We start from the raw sequence: 20,075 nt of genomic DNA, 5'->3' as shown, positions 1-20,075 counted from the left end.
TTTTCTTCCAGCCAGTTTCCTGTTTATCGATCATGACAATAGAAGGATGTCTGTGAAGCCGACCTGCGGCTCGTTTGAGACCTGCATGCATATGACATGGGTGTCGTAGCTTAGCAACAGTTGGAGTTCTCTGTCTCCGAACAAGAATTCCTACCGAGAGTGACTGCAAAGAACACAATAGCATATATTGATATGAATGGGGGATGAATAGCTATGTAGGTGTGGATGTGAAAAGAGCTAACCTCTCCTGCAATAGTGTACACAATATAAGTATCAGTTCACTCCATCCATTACTGTTGCGTCTGAGTGCTTGCCCCATTCACTCTGCTTACAGTCAATTAAACGGGCTTCTTCTGCGGCTACTTCCTGCCTGAGCACAAGAAGCGGGCCTACCTGCATATTGTGCTCCGAGGTCTCCCGTTCCAACTGTTTATTCCCTTCTTGTAATGAGCACTTTTAATAATGAAATGATGTTGGATAGCTCATTACTTCCAGCTGCCTCTATAGCTTGCTCTGTTCGCCAGAAATATAGTACTTTAATTAGGAACGGCAAAGACTGCTGTGCTGTCATGCTGCCCATTTTTTTTTTTATTAGGAGAAAATATTTCTTATATTAAACATGTCCACCTTATCGCAGCTTCCTTTTTTTCTTGAGAGAGTTTCAATAACACTGATTTAAATCAGCGGGATTTTTCCTATCTATTTTAAGACATGATTATTTCCCGAAGCCTCACTGGTTGGCGTTTCCTTCAAGAATAAAAAAATGATAGTAGAGGATGCGGCTGTGTTACCTAGCGCTATCCGTCTCGTCCTCCGCCTTTTGCGTATAACAGATATGGCTGTCTTATAGCAAAACGAACATGAAAATAAACGTATGAGATAAATAATTGTATCTGTAGCACTAATGCTAATTGTAACTTTTGGAGTCCCATATTCTTATTTTCATGTTAAGAGTTAAAAATGTATTCTTGAAGATTTAAAGAGGCCCTGTAGTGACATACAGTAGAATGTAGTAAATTATTCAGGATACCCACTTCTGTGTTAATTATCCTGTTTTCAGCATCAGAAACACTTCTTAAGGGGCCCATACACTGGTCGATTTCAGCTATTGATCGGTCAAATCAATTGATCGGAAATCGATGGCTGATGTATTTGCGGTCGATTTCGATCTATTTGATCTATCTGACAGGATGGAAAATCTAGGTTGATCGGCTGCTGGCAGCAGAACGATGGCCCATAGAATTGCATTGGATCTAATGGTCCAATAATGCATTTATGCTAGGTACACACCATCACATTTCATCGATTCATTGATTCGATTAGATTCAATCGACATGTCTGATTGGGATTCGATTCGATTCAATTTGCCATTGTTTTGCAATCGGTCATGTCGGATTGAATCAAATCGAATCAATGAATCGAATCGGACAAAATATTGTATGGTGTAGATGGGGCTTTACATATCCAGTTAGATTTACCTGCCAGATAGATAATTTCCAACATGTTGGAAATTATCTATCTAACCATCTATCTGCCTAGCAATTAGGCATTGTTATACTCAGCAGTAGATAACCAGAAGACCATGCACCAGAGATAATTACCAGTCTCTACCAGTACTTTCCAGAAAAAAATCTAAAGCTGGCCATACACTGGCCCGATTTGCCGCCGTTTAGACAGCAGATTCGATCACTGGGATCGAATCTGCTGCCAATCGTTCGCGCTACACGCCGAATTTCGATCCATTTTGTCCGATCACGTCGATCGCTCTGTGTGGAAAATTACTGTCGATCGCCCGCGGGTAGGGAGCGCGTCGCTAGCGGCGTTTGAGTGCCCGACGACCGACGCAATAGAGCGGCAATACATTACCTGCTCCGCCGGCACGACTACCCCCGGTCACCGCTGCTCCGTGTCTGCGCTGGTCTCCGGCATGCTCTACTGTTTAAACTTCCTGCCAGGCAGGAAGAAATAAAGCATGCCGGACCTGGAGACCAGAGCGGAGAAGACAGCGGAGACCTGGGGACTGGAGTCGCGCCGGCAGAGCAGGTAATGTACGCGGGCGGGGGGAGCGGCGGCAGCACCACCACCACCACAACAGATTGTGAATGGTTTCAGGCTGAAATCGATTCACAATCTGTTTGCAGTAAAGGCAGCCATACGATCCCTCTCTGATCAGATTCGATCAGAGAGGGATCTATCTGTTGGTCGAATCTGATGGCAAATCGACCAGTGTATGGCTACCTTAACAGAAAATCTAAAGGTGGCCATGCACTGGTCGATTTGCCATCAGATTCGACGAACAGATACATCCCTCTCTGATCGAATCTGATCAGAGAGGGATCGTATGGCTGCCTTTACTGCAAACAGATTGTGAATCGATTTCAGCATGAAACCGATCACAATCTGTGGTGGTGCTGACGAGGCCAACCCCTCCCCCCCTCATATATTTTCTGCTTCGCCAGCGTGTGTCACCGCTGTCTTCTTCTCCGCTGGCCTCCGGGTACCGACTGGCTTCACTTCTTTCTGTCTGGGGAAGTTTAAACAGTAGAGGGCGCTCTACTGTTTAAACTTCCTGCCGGGACAGGAAAAAGTGAAGCCTGCTGGACTCGGAGCCCAGCGCAGAGACGGAGCAGTGGTGACCAGGGGACACGCGCCGGCGGAACAGGTAATGTATTGCCGCTGTATTGCGTTGGGCATTCGAACGCCGCTATCGACGCACTCCCGATCCGCCGACGATTGAGCAAAATCATCCGCACGGACGGCTCGACGGGAATCGACCGGAACAATTGATTTCGGACGGAAATCAGTCATTTGCGTTTGCACAACGATTTCACAGTAGATTCGATCACAGTGATCGAATCTGTGGTATATCGGCGGGAAAATCATTAGGAAAATCATAAACAAATTTATTCATCAAGCTATGTTTAGTAAACGTTTTTAATGTCACAGCCAAACAGAAGTTTTAGGACCTCTGATTCGTTTTCTGGAAAGGTGTGGATGCCTTCTGATTGCTCCAACTGCAAAGATAAGTTAAATCAAAAGATGCAGCTGCGCTTCTGAGTCCTCTTTACCAATCGTAATGCAGACAACACCGTAAAATAGAAAATAAAATCACACAGCAGTCACCCCATGCTGCACTCCTGGAGGATGTGCTACCACCTTATAGGGACATGAGATGGCTTCCCCCGTTCGTGAATTCACTCACCAGAGCCAGACTTGCAATTGTGCTCATCACAGATATAATCTGTCAAACCACGCCAGACAGCTCCAGGTTACCATAAAACAATCCTTTATTCCAATGTAAAGCGCTAGAGACGGACCTTTCACCCTGGCTGTGGAACATGTGGAGCATGTCTACTCCCAGCTAGCGTGCTTCCCGACTCCGCCCTACATTTTACGTTTTACGACCTCCAATTAGTTTTCCGGAAAGGTGTGGATGCCTTCTGATTGCTCCAACTGCAAAGATAAGTTTAGCACTGGTTTATTAAGGCAATCCTGAACTGAAAATAAACTTCAGAGATGAATTAATTGTATGTGTAGTAGCAATGGTATATAGAACTTTCCTGGTATATCACATTCTTATTTTTAACATTCAGTAGTTAAATTTGATATCCAAATTGTACATAACAGCCATGTCAGTGTGACATTAAGTCCGGTTCATTTAGCTCTCCCTTTCAGCACTCTGGTATTATCAGCCTTGTTTGCTCAGCAAGATAAAATTGGTTTGATTTCTATTTACTTTCTAAAGGGCTGCCGTGCATTCCACTGCAGCGCCAAGGCCTCATTTGTAAACATAAAACACTGTTATATATCCATTGCAATAAAACAAAAAAGCACTGGCAAGTTCTAAATAGGCTTAGTTGCATACGACCTGTAAAGAAAGAAAAAAGTTTAGTGAAGGAGTTTAGATGTTCTGGCCCTGAATGTTTCAGGTTAATTGTAGCGCCAGCATCAACATACACTTGTGGCCAGCGGGTGGAGGGGGCAGGGAGTAAAAGGCGAAGGAACAGAGAATTTACTTTGTCCCTTTTGACCTTGTGAGCCGGCCTAGGCAGCCAGCTATATTGTGAAGGGGAAATGGAGGTTGGGGGCCACAGATAAGCGGTCTTGCTGTGAGCAGCAGAGAGATGAATGGTGAGTGACAGTGTGCACTAGGAGTCGGTAGGTCTGTGTGCAGCTGCTTCCCATTGCACATGGCATAAGCCTACAGTGCCTAGTCCTAAATCCCACCCTGGGAAGCAGATCAAAAGTTACATCAGTATTCTAATTTAGCCTTGTATGCATATGGTCAAGGTTACCTTTTTTTTCTGTCAAATGAAACCTTCACATCTAAGAACTCTTTTGCATGAGCAGCTGATGGGTGGGGCGCCCCCCACCTGTCTGCTGCTCTTATGTTCTTGCAGCAGGGGATTTTATGGGTACGGTTGCTTCTTGTCCAGGGTCTTAGCGACATTATGCCTTTCAAAGTGCAGTGGGGTGTGTGTGTGGGGGGGGGGGGGGTGTTAGGAGGGGGATTGGCAGACTGCCAGGGCTGTTTTATTTCTCACAATCTAATCCCTACCGTAGTCACATGTCTATGTGTGTATCGTGTGGTGTATGTATTGTTGCCTAGGGCCAATTTAGGGGGAAGCCAATTGACTTATCTATATGTTTTGGGGATGTGGGCTGTCTTTTCCGCCCTGTCAGCTTGCCTGTTCCACCGATGTGTCCTTCATATCTGCCAGCATCTTCACCGATATGGCGCTGACCCGGAAGTGCTTTTGGGTTACTTCCGGTGTAGATAAGAGAGGACACGGCGGCATAACGGGAGAGCTGACAGGGCGGAAAAGACAGCAAAAGGATCCAGGAGTAGGTCTAAAAATGTCAGTACAGGAGAACTTTAAAGAGGAACTCCAGTGAAAATAATGTAATAAAGAAGTGCTTCATTCTTACAATAATTATGTATAAATGATTTAGTCAGTGTTTGCGCATTGTAAAATCTTTCCTCTCCCTGATTTACATTCTGACATTTATCACATAGTGACATTTTTACTGCTGGCAGGTGATGTCTGTGGAAAGAGATGATGCATTTTTGGCAGTTGGAAACAGCTGTTATTTCCCACAATGCAAACAGTGTGATGTCAGGACCTCAGTGCTGTGAGGTGCTGACATCACACTGTGGGAGGGGTTTCACCACAATATTAGCCATACAGACTCCCCTGATGATCTATTTGAGAAAAGGAATAGATTTCTCATGGGAAAGGGGGTATCAGCTCCTGATTGGGATGAACTTCAATTCTTGGTTACGGTTTATTTTTAAATAGTGCACATTTTTTAACCTCTACTGCAGGAAGTGACTGTTAAAGGACTCAGTTACCCTAAAATAATTTCTTTGACATCAGCTACTCATGATTAAAATGTGCAGTAATTGAAACAGCCAGACTTATATTTTATTAGTCTAGCTTTACAATTTCTAATTAAGCTTGAAAACATCACATTTATTTATGTATTTTTTCCTTTTTATTTGCACATCACACTTTTTTTTGACTGGTGCAGCGAAACATGAGGGCTTTTCATGTTCTTCCCTCAGGATTACTGTACTATGGCAGCAATGCAGGGCATGTTTGCTAGACCTGTTTGGGTAGAACTCAGAGAGGCAGAAGAAAATATAGCCAGACAAGTCTTACTTAAGCTGCTGCAGGGGACTTGCTCATGTAGGCTTCTAATTATAGCGTGCTATTCCAGCCCCCCGTAGCACACCGAACTTGAAAGATGTAAAATAAAATAAGGTTTGTGCTTTATTCAGCAAAACAACAACCATGCATGAACAAAAGGCTTTTCTTCAGCTTAGAGGGTCCTTCTTTCTGTCATTTTTACTGGCTACAACATCAAACTTCCTGGTCTCACTATAGCTTCTGTTACCATGCCGACCGCCTCCCCACTGTAGCCTCTGTCACTTTTCCTGACAGCAGTACCAGACTTCCTGGTATCACCAAAGCTTCTCTTGCCATGCCCACAGCCTCCCTGCTGTAGCCTCTGTTACATTTCCACACAGCCATACCAGACTTCCTGGTGTCACTACAGCACCTGTTACCATGCCCACTGCCTCCTTGCTGTAGCCTCTGTCGCAATTCCTGACAACCGTATCAGACTTCCTGGCGTCACTATAGCACCTGTTACCATGCCCACTGCCCCCCTGCTGTAGCCTTTGTCACATTTCCTGACAACAGTACCAGACTTCCCGGTGTCACTTTAGCACCTGTTACCATGCCCACTGCCTCCTTGCTATAGCCTTTGTCACATTTCCTGACAACAGTACCAGACTTCCCGGTGTCACTTTAGCACCTGTTACCATGCCCACTGCCTCTTTGCTGTAGCCTTTGTCACATTTCCTGACAACAGTACCAGACTTCCTGGTGTCACTTTAGCACCTGTTACCATGCCCACTGCCTCCTTGCTGTAGCCTTTGTCACATTTCCTGACAACAGTACCAGACTTCCCGGTGTCACTTTAGTCCCTGTTACCATGCCCACTCCCTCCTTGCTGTAGCCACTGTTACATTTCCTAACAACGGTACCAGACTTTCTTGTGTCACTATGGCTCCTGTTACCATACCCACTGCCTCTTTGCTGTGTAGCCTCTGTCACAATTCCTGACAACAGTACCAGACTTCCTGGAGTCACTATAGCACCTGTTACCATGCCCACTGCCTCCTTGCTGTAGCCTCTGTCACATTTCCTGACAACCGTACCAGACTTCCTGGTGTCAATGTAGACACCCATCCGCTAAGTGCTTGATCGCCTGAGTAGGTAAGCAGAAGTACTTAGTGCCCCATCTCCTTTGGGGAATCCTGGACCTGGGTCCAAGACAAATGTGTGATTCATGATCGAGAGTCAGGGATTTCTTTCGAAAACTTGGCTTTTTTAGTCAATCCCTGGATGGCTTTTCATATGTATGAAAAAGTGCAGAGGCACCAGCAGGATAAAAGTAGTACCAGTTTAAAATCAATTAAAACCAATTTAAATGTGGGTGGCGAGGGAAAACTCACCTACCCAACAAATAACACAACCACTGTTTGTGATGAAATAAATTGTAATTAAATTTAATTAGTACTCCAAAAAAAAAAAACCAAAAAACAACAGAATGCAACGAGTTTCACGGGTCTCAAGCCCGCTTCCTCAGGCAAAAGTACAAACAGGAGTAACCACGCAGTAATGTGTTCTAGTGTAGCGCCTCTGCCTTTTTTTTTTTAATTGCTCGATGAAATTCATCTTCTATAAGTGGTTATATTATTGTGGGTGGGGTCTACAATCAATCAACCGTTGTAATTGTCCAAGGAACAATATGTAGAAAGAAGAAAGACAATCGAGAGCCCCCAATATTGTATTACTGATAGACAAATGGTAGTAGTAAAAAAGTAGTAAAAAAGGTAGTAGATAATGTTATACTCACAAGTCTGGGTTGCCGACCTCAGGCAACCACTCTCATTGCGTATGGTGAAATTAGACCTGTCCCCACTCAGGCTAAAAGAGTCGCTCTCTGTAGAAATAAAAGGGTATACACATCCATCCACTAGGTGGATCACAATGTATGAAAAAGTACAGAGGCGCCAGCAGGATAAAAGTAGTACCAGTTTAAAAACCAATTAAAATGTGGGTGGCAAAGGTTGACTCACCTACCCAACAAATAACACAACAACTGTGTGTGATGCAATACATTTTAATTAAATTTAGTTAGTACTTTTCATATGTGCTCGAGCGAAATATTTGCCACACAAATGTATTTTAATAATATATAATATAATAATAATCATTTCATTTATGATGGTCTCAGGTGGAAATCTAGCCCAATATTTTGTGAACCTTCTCTTCAGTGAACCACCCCCGTTTATTACTACTAGGCCGACTGCTATTGCATACTAGGTCAACCACTACTGGGGAGGAAGCCATGTGGTAGAAGTGCATGTTGGATGCGGCCTAACTGGGCCAGATCTGCACCCTCTACATGGCACAGTGTTTTGAGAATTGAATTAGACTGGTTTCACAGTCTAATTACCATACGCCATGTTCGACTGCAGCAATGAGCAATGTTTGCTCCATACAAGGGGGAATTACCATATTGCCTGATAACTCCTAAGAAACCTTTGAAACATGATACACATAGTAGGGACACCAAGAGCCATATATAGTGTAATATGTACAGAGCCGGGACAAGGTCCTCTTGCACCCAAGGCTGAGACAGCAAAGTGCGCCCCTCCATCCCTCCCACCCCAGCCGTCACACACTGATTGCTATTAGTCTAAGAGGCGCCCCTGGGCCCCCAAACACCCCAACACCTTAATCTCTAGTTATCTGGCTTGCAGTCACTGCCATGTATCCCTTTTTCTTATTTCTCTCTGCGTAAAACACGATAGGGTAATGACAGCTGAGGCAGTTGTGTTCCTCCTCCTACACTGCGCCCTGAGGCTGGAGCCTCTCTTGCCTCTGCCTCGGCCCGGCCCTGAATATGTACTGGTAGTTGAAATAAAGTATGATAGAGTAATAAGCTATACTCACAAAGCAGGATTACCTCAAAGGCAACCACTGTATAAGCAGGTGGGGAGATTAGACCTGACCCCACTCAGGATTAAGAAGTTGCTCTCCGTAGATGAGGAAAAAAAGGGGGCAACACCCCTCCACCAGGGGAGGACTTTATATAGCATAGTATGGATACAGAGGAGACAAAAGAATAAAAGTATCTAAAAAGTTGAAAACATGAGAAGGCAGTGGTGGACTTACCTCCTCCAAGCAGACACAAGACAGAAGTTCCTGGCTTTTCTACTGACCACATATGCTATTACTCCGTTGTTATTGCCTGATGAAGGGGAATCAAACATGCGAAACGCGCTGCATTGTCCCACTGAAGTATGTAAATAAAGTTTTTCTATTTGACAGACACATTGGCAATTTTTGTGTCTGCTCGGAGGAGGAAAGTCCACTACTGCTTCCTCATGTTTTAAACTTTTTAGATACTTTTATCCTTTTGGCGCCACTATATCCATACTACACTTTAAAACGTGATGCATGCACCTTATCAAACGTCCAGCAGGAAAGTCATTGTGAATGTTGTCATAGAAATACATTGCATTATTTATTTTTACCTACTGTTCTCCAGGCAAAGGGAAAGCAAGTGGAACACTTACTGACCACTTTTTTAACTACCCATTTTCCCCACTTGTAGGCATAGGCAAACTAGGCAGATGTCTGGAGTGACAACTGTAGCAGGAGCTAGCCTTAGCACACTCTCCTTGATTGATTTCTTATAGTTATCTGCTAGTTTAATTTGAAATGGATAGTCGTTTTAAAAACCTAAATGGGCCTTAAAGGGATACTGTAGGGAGGTCGGGGGAAAATGAGTTGAACTTACCCGGGGCTTCTATTGGTCCCCGCAGACATCCTGTGTTGGCGCAGCCACTCACCGATGCTCCGGCCCCGCCTCCAGTTCACTTCTGGAATTTCTGACTTTAAAGTCAGAAAACCACTGCGCCTGCGTTGCCATGTCCTCACTCCCGCTGATGTCACCAGGAGTGTACTGCGCAGACACAGACCATACTGGGCCTGCGCTGTGCGCTCTTGGTGACATCAGCGGGATCGAGGACACGGCAACGCAGGCGCAGTGGTTTTCAGACTTTAAAGTCTGAAATTCCAGAAGTGAACCGGAGGCGGGGCCGGAGCATCGGTGAGTGGCTGCGCCAACACAGGATGTCTGCGGGGGACCGTTAGAAGCCCCGGGTAAGTTCAACTCATTTTCCCCTGACCCTCCTACAGTATCCCTTTAAGTGTCAACAGTATTCTAATCTGTGAAGACCCAGGTTGTACGTAAATAGTATAATGTTTAAGAAGTGGATACACATACCTTTAAAAAAGGGAGGCAAAAACATGCCTTGACTGGGGTGCCAAAATGACCAGAAACAGCTCTGTCTGAGTGAGCCGTTAATCTGTATTCATTTTCTTATGACATTTCATAGTATTTCCTCTAAGTACACTAAACCGTTCAGTCCTTGCTCATTGTACATTTTGAAATATAGAGATAAAAACTCATTTTACACTGGTGAAAAGGGAAGGGGGGGGGGGGGGGTGATGACTTGTAGACCAGAGAGATTTTTGCCTTGGGTCTTCTAATAACAACATTCATTTTAAACTTTTGTCTTCAACTTAATGCTTGGCTAAATCTTTCTTTCCGAACTACAGCTACCGCCAAGAGGCACTTGTCTTACAAATGTGTATACGTGTCCCCAACATTCTTTACAGCAGCAATATATCGTATAAATAGTATCCTATGAAACAAATATGCATCGGTGTAAAAAAATATGACAATATGAGTAATATTGTTTATAGATGCAGATAAAATGTAATCAAGATAATGATTATTTATCCATATACCAACAAAAATGATATTCTCTGGATTTTCAGCATTCAGCAAAACCATCGTAATAAAGGGAACGTGAATGTATTGCTTACCAATTTGTATAGAAAAGTTCAGTCCAATCCTGTAACTGCCAAACTACACCTCTTAAATTTGCAATACTTTTTCTCCACTCCCCATATGGGCAGTACAGCCTGGCACTGGCAGACATGGTGCAATGTTTTTAATAGATCAGAGGGCCATTTTGGTGCCCCAGGCAAGACACCCCTGTTCTCTATGATTTACTTTCTGAAATGTATCAAAGGTGGTTACATTTTTACTCCTGGCAGGTGATCTCTGCGAAATGTTCGTTTAGGCTGCATTTCCACTTGTGCAGTGTGAATCGCCGCGGTAAAAATTCGCATCCGCATGCGGGTCCATGCAAATTTTCATGCGAATTCGCATGGATGACGATGCATGCAAATTTAACCATGGCAGTGCTGGTGTGCTTTTCCATTCTTTCTATGCGAATTTGCATGAAAATTCGCATACTCAAACCTCATGCGAATTTCCTATTAAATACATTATGCGAATTCTGATGGCTCTGCCATGCGATTTTTTTCTGCACAGAAAAACGCAAAGGAATCCTGACAAGTGGAAACATTCCCATTCACTTGTATTGCTATGCGAATTTGCATGCGAAAAACGCATGCGAATTCGCGATAGTGGAAATGGGCCCTTACTGAAAGTAAGTGCCCAAAAACATCGCTGGTAGGGGAAGCATTCTGCATAATAAACAGCCTAGGGGTACGCCTCCATTGCTTCCTTCTCCTTCCCCCTCTTTTTCTCTCACTCTCCAATTACCGTAATGTACAGTATCTCAGATTTTTGTCCTTTTCAGCATTTGTCTTCTAAATTGTGCAGCTGTGAACAATGCTGAGCAAATGACGGCGGTGAACTTCCCCGCAGGTTAATAGCACCTATAAGCACATTGGAAAAAAAACAGGCAAATTGATTAGTTTATATAAGTAGTGACCGAAACAATGGGTCTGTTAAAATAAGATTGAAAATTGATTTCCTGTTGACAGTGCGACTGTACTGGCCAGGCAAGTCGTTTGTAGATTTCAGGTCATAAATGTTAGTCAATCCCAAGCGATAATTCTGCGTGATAATATAAGGCGCAGTCCTTATAGAGAAGGCTTGGCAGAAAGTAAAGTTCAGTAACTGCTAATGCTGCATACAGACATGGATATGGTACAGATATTAATATCGTATAGACATGAGTATGGTACAGAGATGAATATCGTACAGACATGGATATGGTACAAAGATGAATATCGTACAGACATGGATATCGTACAGGCATGAATACTGTAGAGATATTAATATCGTATAGACATAATTATGGTACAGAGATGAATATAGTACAGACATGGGTATCATACAGACATGGATATCATACAGAGATGAATATCGTACAGACATGAATATGGTACAGACGTGAATATGGTACAGATATAGATATCGTACAGACATGGATATCGTACAGACATGGATATCGTACAGACATGGATATCGTACAGACATGGATATCGTACAGACATGGACATCGTACAGACATGGACATCGTACAGACATGGATATCGTACAGACATGGATATCGTACAGACATGGATATCGTACAGACATGGATATCGTACAGACATGGATATCGTACAGACATGGACATCGTACAGACATGGACATCGTACAGACATGGATATCGTACAGACATGGATATCGTACAGACATGAATATCGTACAGACATGGATATCATACAGACATGAATATCGTACAGACATGGATATCGTGCAGACATGGATATCGTGCAGACATGGATATCGTACAGGCATGGATATCATACAGACATAAATATCGTACTGACATAAATATCGTACAGACATGAATATCGTACAGGCATGAATATCGTACAGACATGGACATCGTACAGACATGAATATCGTGCAGACATGGATATCGTGCAGACATGGATATCGTGCAGACATGGATATCGTGCAGACATGGATATCGTACAGGCATGGATATCATACAGACATAAATATCGTACAGACATAAATATCGTACAGACATGAATATCGTACAGGCATGAATATCGTACAGGCATGGATATCGTACAGGCATGGATATCGTACCGACATGAATATCGTACAGGCATGGATATCATACAGACATAAATATCGTACAGACATAAATATCGTACAGACATGAATATCGTACAGGCATGAATATCGTACAGGCATGGATATCGTACAGGCATGGATATCGTACAGACATGAATATCGTACAGGCATGAATATCGTACAGGCATGGATATCGTACCGACATGAATATCTTACAGACATGAATGTCATACAGACATGGATACTGTACAGACATGAATATCGTGCAGACATGAATATGGTACAGACATGAGTATCGTAGAGACACAGATATCATAGAGAAATGGATATTGTACAGACATGGATATCACAGAGACATGATTATCTTACAGATATAAATATGGTACAGACATAAGTATCATATGGATATCGTACAGCAATGAGGATCGTTTTCCCATTGTTCTGTCAGGTCGCAGCAGGATTTCCTGAGTAGGAATAGTAAAGGACACAATATCGGTAATGGTCTATAAAGGCCCATACACACGCAAGATGGATCTTGCCCATTGGAGATCAGGACCCGATCCCTCAGGCAACAGTGCTCGGCCGAGGCTGTACAGACGTGTGGTTAGACTGCTGGCTAACAGTATGTTCTATGGCAATGAGGGGGGCGCAGGGGTGATATCACACGGAGAGCAAGGAGAACAAAGCTATCGGCACTTTGCATAAATTGAAGGGGTGTCAGATGGGTGGGCATCATTCCCAATTGTCTCCTTTTCAGAGGGACAGGCCCTCTTTGAGAACCAAATCCCTCTAGATATACAGTATGTATTTTTCTACTGAAAATTGAGTTTAGCTGATGCCAAACTTAATTCCAATCCTTTAAATTGCTATATTTCTTAATTTCAAATGTTAATCTGAAGAATAACTAATGATAGAAAGGACTAGCGTGGTTTTAATTTTAAAATTACGTCATTTGCTTATGGAATTTTGTGGCAGGGATGCGATTAGAGGTGTGGCAGGGGGCGTGTCTTAAAGTGCTCCTCTTTCTCATTTCAAGAAAATTGGAGTTATGAGGGTGGATGTCATGTCAGCTGCAACAAGGGGGCGGGGCCAACATGGCACTTTATAGCTCTACTAGCACCCAGGTTGTCAACGTGTGGTACGCATACCCCAGGGGGTACTTCTGATGATTCCAGGGGGTACTCAGGCTTGAAAAACTTAACTAAGAATGCGTACATTTGAAATAGCCGCTACATGAAATGGGCGCAATTATCGTGTATTTAATATATCGGCTTTAAATGTATTGTGTTACATTTATGTAGCGGTTATGTTTTACTTGTTAAAGTGTGTTCAATAGTGGATGATGTAGTCTTATCTTTTTTTAATATAGGCGCAAATTTCGGCAAACGTATTTTTCAATCTGCTGAGGGGAAATATAGCAGGTGGAGCATCAAAACACAAGCGGCATTTTGCAGCTGTAGAAAGCCCGCTTTAGAAGCGCTACATTACTATCACCTGCACAGAGTACATATCCTGTTTTTCAGCAGCTAAAGCTCCATTAGCTTTTTATTTTGAGTGGTTGTAGCCGCTATTATGAGTACTAAATCCATTGGGCACCTGCCTGTATAGTAGAACCCACAGCAGCTGCGTGGTGGAGGGGGGTGAAGGGAGTTTTAGCTCCCTGCTGTGCAGTGAAGGGTGCAGCAAACCCTGACATCTGGAGCAGAGCCCTGGCATCTATACAGGGAGAACAGATGCTGGATCCAGGAGACCAAATAGCGTCGGGAGCTGGGTGCCGCTGCAGAACACCAGTTATATAGTCTAAATCGGGTGAGTACACAAACTGCAGAAGATGAAGCTGGGAGCTGAGAAGTGAACTATGGAAGGAGCTAAGAGTCATTGCAGTGTTCTGCTCCAGATGCCCAGGCTCTCTGCTTCCTTTGCCCCATAACTCTGCAGTAACACTCAGCTTCCAGCTTATGTCACAATTCTCAGTTCCCAGCTTGTTCTGCACTTTTGGCTCCAAATACAAGTTCTAGCCATATAGCCTGTGTGTTCTGAAGCGGCACCCAGCTCCCACCGCTATTTGTACACGGGCTCCATTGCCGAAATTACAGAGCCCAACTGGCAGCGCTGCCTGGTGTAGATGCCAGGGCTCTGTAATGTTCAATATAGTTACACTAGGAGAGTTCACATCTCACTTCAGGGGAAAAAAATGCTGATGACAAACACATGTAGCCGATGCAACTGTAATAATTGTTTACTTTAAAAAATACATTTGGATACTGTTACCAATACAAGAACGTCAACATATGCAAGCAGAAAAAAACGTGAAGTACCAAAGGCAAGGCTGCTGCTGCAGCAGGTGTATATTGATTCAGTTCTTGATATTGATTCAGATTCAGCCAACATTCCCCGTATTCCTGCCACTATTTAAACCCCACTGATGACATTCCCTGTTTTCATAACCCTGCCTGTCCTGCCACTTTCTAAGCCCCGTGTATCCTCAGTTTTGTTACCTGCTGTCACACTGACTGTACTTGCTTTGCTTTCCTTCCCCTAACTCAGCACTAATGCCATTTATGCTCCGCTCATCCCTGGTGCCCTCAGCTTGCCACTCAGTATCGATCATCCCTGCATTTCCTTATACACCATCACTATTTCTCCACCGCTCAGTACAGCTAAATCCCGCAGTTCTGACTTGCCCGCACTCTACTGCAGCTATAGAAACATTAAGCAATAATTGTCATTTTTACAATTATTGCTCTGCCCGCACTCTTTCACTGCACCTCTCTTCTCTGGTTTTCTCCCCGACTCCACACTGCACTGCCGTTATTTACTGTTGCGTCTGTCAGCACTTCATGTTTTATATTACAGTTGCAGAGTTAAACATGATTTTAGAAACATTAGTGCACACTATATTTTTATAGCTTTGTGTGCTAAAGATGTCAGGAGTGTCTCCCACATAAAGCTGTACTAAATCAAATGAACGAATTATCAAAAGAGAGTCATAGCACCATAGCCGCAAAACATCAAAGCCTCTAATACTCCAAAGAGAGCCATAGCCGCAGACACAGACGCGAGTTACAGCGGCATATGCATAGCCGTTTAATGCGCCCATTTTATTCAGTCTGCGCCGTGTCTAAGGCCACATACAGACATCAGACCATAGTCTTTGGAAAATGAAAGATCACAGACTAATCTTACCACCCTTCCTGTAGTATAAGAGCCATACTCTACACAGTCTTTTCTATGGAGCTGAACTCCACATCAGAAAAAAATCATTGCAAGATGCTGCACACAAAGATGCTGTACAGAAACAAAAGATCAGTATCTGCAAAAGATCTGTTCCTGCCAAAAATCCATTCCTGCAAATTGCAATGATAGTCTATGAGATCTGCAGATCATCATACACACATGATTTAACTGACATTCATCTGCAGATCAGATCCACCAGGATGGATTTTCAGATCTGCAGATCTGCAGATGAATGTCAGTTAAATCATGTGTGTATGATGATCTGCAGATCTCATAGACTATCATTGCAATTTGCAGGAATGGATTTTTGGCAGGAACAGATCTTTTGCAGATACTGATCTTTTGTGTCTGTACAGCATCTGTGTGTGCAGCATCTTGCAATGATTTTTTTCTGATGTGGAGTTCAGCTCCATAGAAAAGACTGTGTAGAGTATGGCTCTTATACTACAGGAAGGGTGGTAAGATTGGTCTGTGATCTTTCATTTTCCAAAGACTATGGTCTGATGTCTGTATGTGGCCTAAGAGCTGTAGCCGATAAATACATTGGCGGAATAGCTGCGCCCATTTCAACTTGCGCTTCAATTAACTGATCCGTAATATGTGTGTGTATGTGGTGTGTGTGGTAAACAAGTGGTACCTTTCTGTGCAAGTTTCAGCTCGTATTAAGAACTTATTGTCTGCATTTGTGGTTAAGGCTGAAAACATTTTGGAGAGAACAAGAAATAAAATAATTAAAAAAAGAAGAACATATTTAACCAACACAGCTGTTTTTTTGTTTAAATATTTGTCTGGAAAAATGTTCAGTACGCCGTGTCTCAGGTTCTCTGTCTCAGGACTGCTTTATTTTGGGAAAGAGATTATGGCGCCAAAAATATCTCTGAAAAGTAAAAACACAAAAATGTTTTACCGCCAAACACACCTAAATCTTCATGCTAATGGTTATCCGTACAGTGGGGCTATATGCATCCTACCTACCGTAGTTGTTGCCATAGTTTGCAAGTCAGCAGGTTGTTTATAGCAAAGCTAGTGGAGAAAGACACTTAAGGTGCGTACACACATGCGACTATAGTCGTTTGTAACGATCGTTCCCCGATCTTTACCAACGACGATCGTTACAAAAAACGAACCACCGACTATTAAGTCTAACGACGAACGAGCCAAATCGCTACAAAAGAAAGTTCTGTCTCGGCGGATTTTTCCCAACGACGATCGTTTGCAAAAGTAGTACATCGTTGGAAACGATCGTTCGTACCAGGCTGGACATGCGCATTTCACTTTTTCTCCATGGAATTTTACAATTTTATGCGCAGGCGCATTAAGTGCTTTTACGTGGTGTAACGTTCGTTCTAACGATGTGATCGTTACACACTTTTTAGAACTAACTTTACTTCGGTCGTTCTTTCGTCAATTAAAAGATCGTTCGTCGTTAACAACGAACGATCGTTGTCGCATGTGTGTACGTAGCATCAGTTACTAAGATCAATTTACCTCTCTCTGGGCTCCTCAATATCTAGTGCTTATACCACAGAGTACAGTAAGTATTATTATTTAGTATTTCTAAAGTGCTGACATCTTCCACAGCACTATACAGAGTCCATAGTCATCCTCTATAATAATCTCCCTATGTCACTGCATCCAGCTGTCCCTGTTTTTTGCTACTGCGCATGTGCGCAATACGGACAGCTGGATGGGACCAGGGAGCGAGGTGGGCAGGTGCGTGCGGCGGTTGCGTGCACGCGCATGCACACTCACTGGCGGCGGCGGTAGAAAAAAGACCTAGAGCCCGTTTTTAAACGGGCTTAGGTCTGCTGTTTCTCAACGTTTTATTGGTATGTACCCCTTTTCAAACCCTGTACTTGCGAAATACCCCCTAGCCTAGTAAACATTATTCCAAGTACCCCTTGAGAAATATATATTTAATCATAGTACATGATAATTGGCACTAAACAATTTCTAAACATTTACAAGTGCTTTGAATTAGCTAAAACACTAATTTGGTGTTGTTTAAATAGTATTTATCCTTTTCTAAAACTCGAAATTTGTTATTCTTAGTTAAGTTTTTCAAGCCTGAGTACCCCCTGGAATCATCAGAAGTACCCCCTGGGGTACGCGTACCACACGTTGACAACCTGGGCGGATCAGTTAATTGAAGCGCAAGTTGAAATGGGCGCAGCTATTCCGCCAATGTATTTATCGGCTACAGCTCTTAGACACGGCGCAGACTGAATAAAATGGGCGCATTAAACGGCTATGCATATGCCGCTGTAACTCGCGTCTGTGTCTGCGGCTATGGCTCTCTTTGGAGTATTAGAGGCTTTGATGTTTTGCGGCTATGGTGCTATGACTCTCTTTTGATAATTCGTTCATTTGATTTAGTACAGCTTTATGTGGGAGACACTCCTGACATCTTTAGCACACAAAGCTATAAAAATATAGTGTGCACTAATGTTTCTAAAATCATGTTTAACTCTGCAACTGTAATATAAAACATGAAGTGCTGACAGACGCAACAGTAAATAACGGCAGTGCAGTGTGGAGTCGGGGAGAAAACCAGAGAAGAGAGGTGCAGTGAAAGAGTGCGGGCAGAGCAATAATTGTAAAAATGACAATTATTGCTTAATGTTTCTATAGCTGCAGTAGAGTGCGGGCAAGTCAGAACTGCGGGATTTAGCTGTACTGAGCGGTGGAGAAATAGTGATGGTGTATAAGGAAATGCAGGGATGATCGATACTGAGTGGCAAGCTGAGGGCACCAGGGATGAGCGGAGCATAAATGGCATTAGTGCTGAGTTAGGGGAAGGAAAGCAAAGCAAGTACAGTCAGTGTGACAGCAGGTAACAAAACTGAGGATACACGGGGCTTAGAAAGTGGCAGGACAGGCAGGGTTATGAAAACAGGGAATGTCATCAGTGGGGTTTAAATAGTGGCAGGAATACGGGGAATGTTGGCTGAATCTGAATCAATATCAAGAACTGAATCAATATACACCTGCTGCAGCAGCAGCCTTGCCTTTGGTACTTCACGTTTTTTTCTGCTTGCATATGTTGACGTTCTTGTATTGGTAACAGTATCCAAATGTATTTTTTAAAGTAAACAATTATTACAGTTGCATCGGCTACATGTGTTTGTCATCAGCATTTTTTTCCCCTGAAGTGAGATGTGAACTCTCCTAGTGTAACTATATTGAACATTACAGAGCCCTGGCATCTACACCAGGCAGCGCTGCCAGTTGGGCTCTGTAATTTCGGCAATGGAGCCCGTGTACAAATAGCGGTGGGAGCTGGGTGCCGCTTCAGAACACACAGGCTATATGGCTAGAACTTGTATTTGGAGCCAAAAGTGCAGAACAAGCTGGGAACTGAGAATTGTGACATAAGCTGGAAGCTGAGTGTTACTGCAGTGTTATGGGGCAAAGGAAGCAGAGAGCCTGGGCATCTGGAGCAGAACACTGCAATGACTCTTAGCTCCTTCCATAGTTCACTTCTCAGCTCCCAGCTTCATCTTCTGCAGTTTGTGTACTCACCCGATTTAGACTATATAACTGGTGTTCTGCAGCGGCACCCAGCTCCCGACGCTATTTGGTCTCCTGGATCCAGCATCTGTTCTCCCTGTATAGATGCCAGGGCTCTGCTCCAGATGTCAGGGTTTGCTGCACCCTTCACTGCACAGCAGGGAGCTAAAACTCCCTTCACCCCCCTCCACCACGCAGCTGCTGTGGGTTCTACTATACAGGCAGGTGCCCAATGGATTTAGTACTCATAATAGCGGCTACAACCACTCAAAATAAAAAGCTAATGGAGCTTTAGCTGCTGAAAAACAGGATATGTACTCTGTGCAGGTGATAGTAATGTAGCGCTTCTAAAGCGGGCTTTCTACAGCTGCAAAATGCCGCTTGTGTTTTGATGCTCCACCTGCTATATTTCCCCTCAGCAGATTGAAAAATACGTTTGCCGAAATTTGCGCCTATATTAAAAAAAGATAAGACTACATCATCCACTATTGAACACACTTTAACAAGTAAAACATAACCGCTACATAAATGTAACACAATACATTTAAAGCCGATATATTAAATACACGATAATTGCGCCCATTTCATGTAGCGGCTATTTCAAATGTACGCCACATATTACACATACCACATACACACAAGATATCGAACACACTTTCCACACACTTTAACAGGCCTATCCGTCTCCAGGCCTGGAAGCAGGTGCCGCTCTCCCGCAGGTACACCTGAGGAAGGGCTACGCCCGAAACATGTTGTGTCCTTGTGTGCTCTGTAACTGTATGGTTTGA

At 43.4% G+C, this 20,075-nt stretch overlaps 1 protein-coding gene and 1 long non-coding RNA gene across 4 annotated transcripts in view; one reads left to right on the top strand and one right to left on the bottom strand.

Moving 5' to 3' along the window:
- MGAT4B (alpha-1,3-mannosyl-glycoprotein 4-beta-N-acetylglucosaminyltransferase B) overlaps nt 1-20,075 on the top strand; it is an 802,706-nt gene that overhangs the window by 681,989 nt on the left and 100,642 nt on the right. The window lies entirely within an intron of this gene.
- LOC137564336 (uncharacterized) lies at nt 2,966-6,073 on the bottom strand. Of its 2 annotated transcripts, XR_011030581.1 has the most exons (3): nt 5,664-6,073; nt 3,318-3,453; nt 2,966-3,014 (listed from the first exon to the last, which is right to left on the bottom strand). It is a non-coding gene; the product is annotated as an uncharacterized lncRNA (long non-coding RNA). The 2 variants fall into 2 exon arrangements; XR_011030580.1 differs by lacking the exon at nt 2,966-3,014 and having other exon boundaries at nt 3,270-3,453.

The sequence above is a fragment of the Hyperolius riggenbachi genome, chromosome 3 (genome assembly GCF_040937935.1).
Source record: "Hyperolius riggenbachi isolate aHypRig1 chromosome 3, aHypRig1.pri, whole genome shotgun sequence".
Taxonomy (NCBI): domain Eukaryota; kingdom Metazoa; phylum Chordata; class Amphibia; order Anura; family Hyperoliidae; genus Hyperolius; species Hyperolius riggenbachi.
The sequence above is the reverse complement of the archived record's forward strand: the minus strand, read 5'-3'. Positions and strand labels throughout refer to the sequence as shown.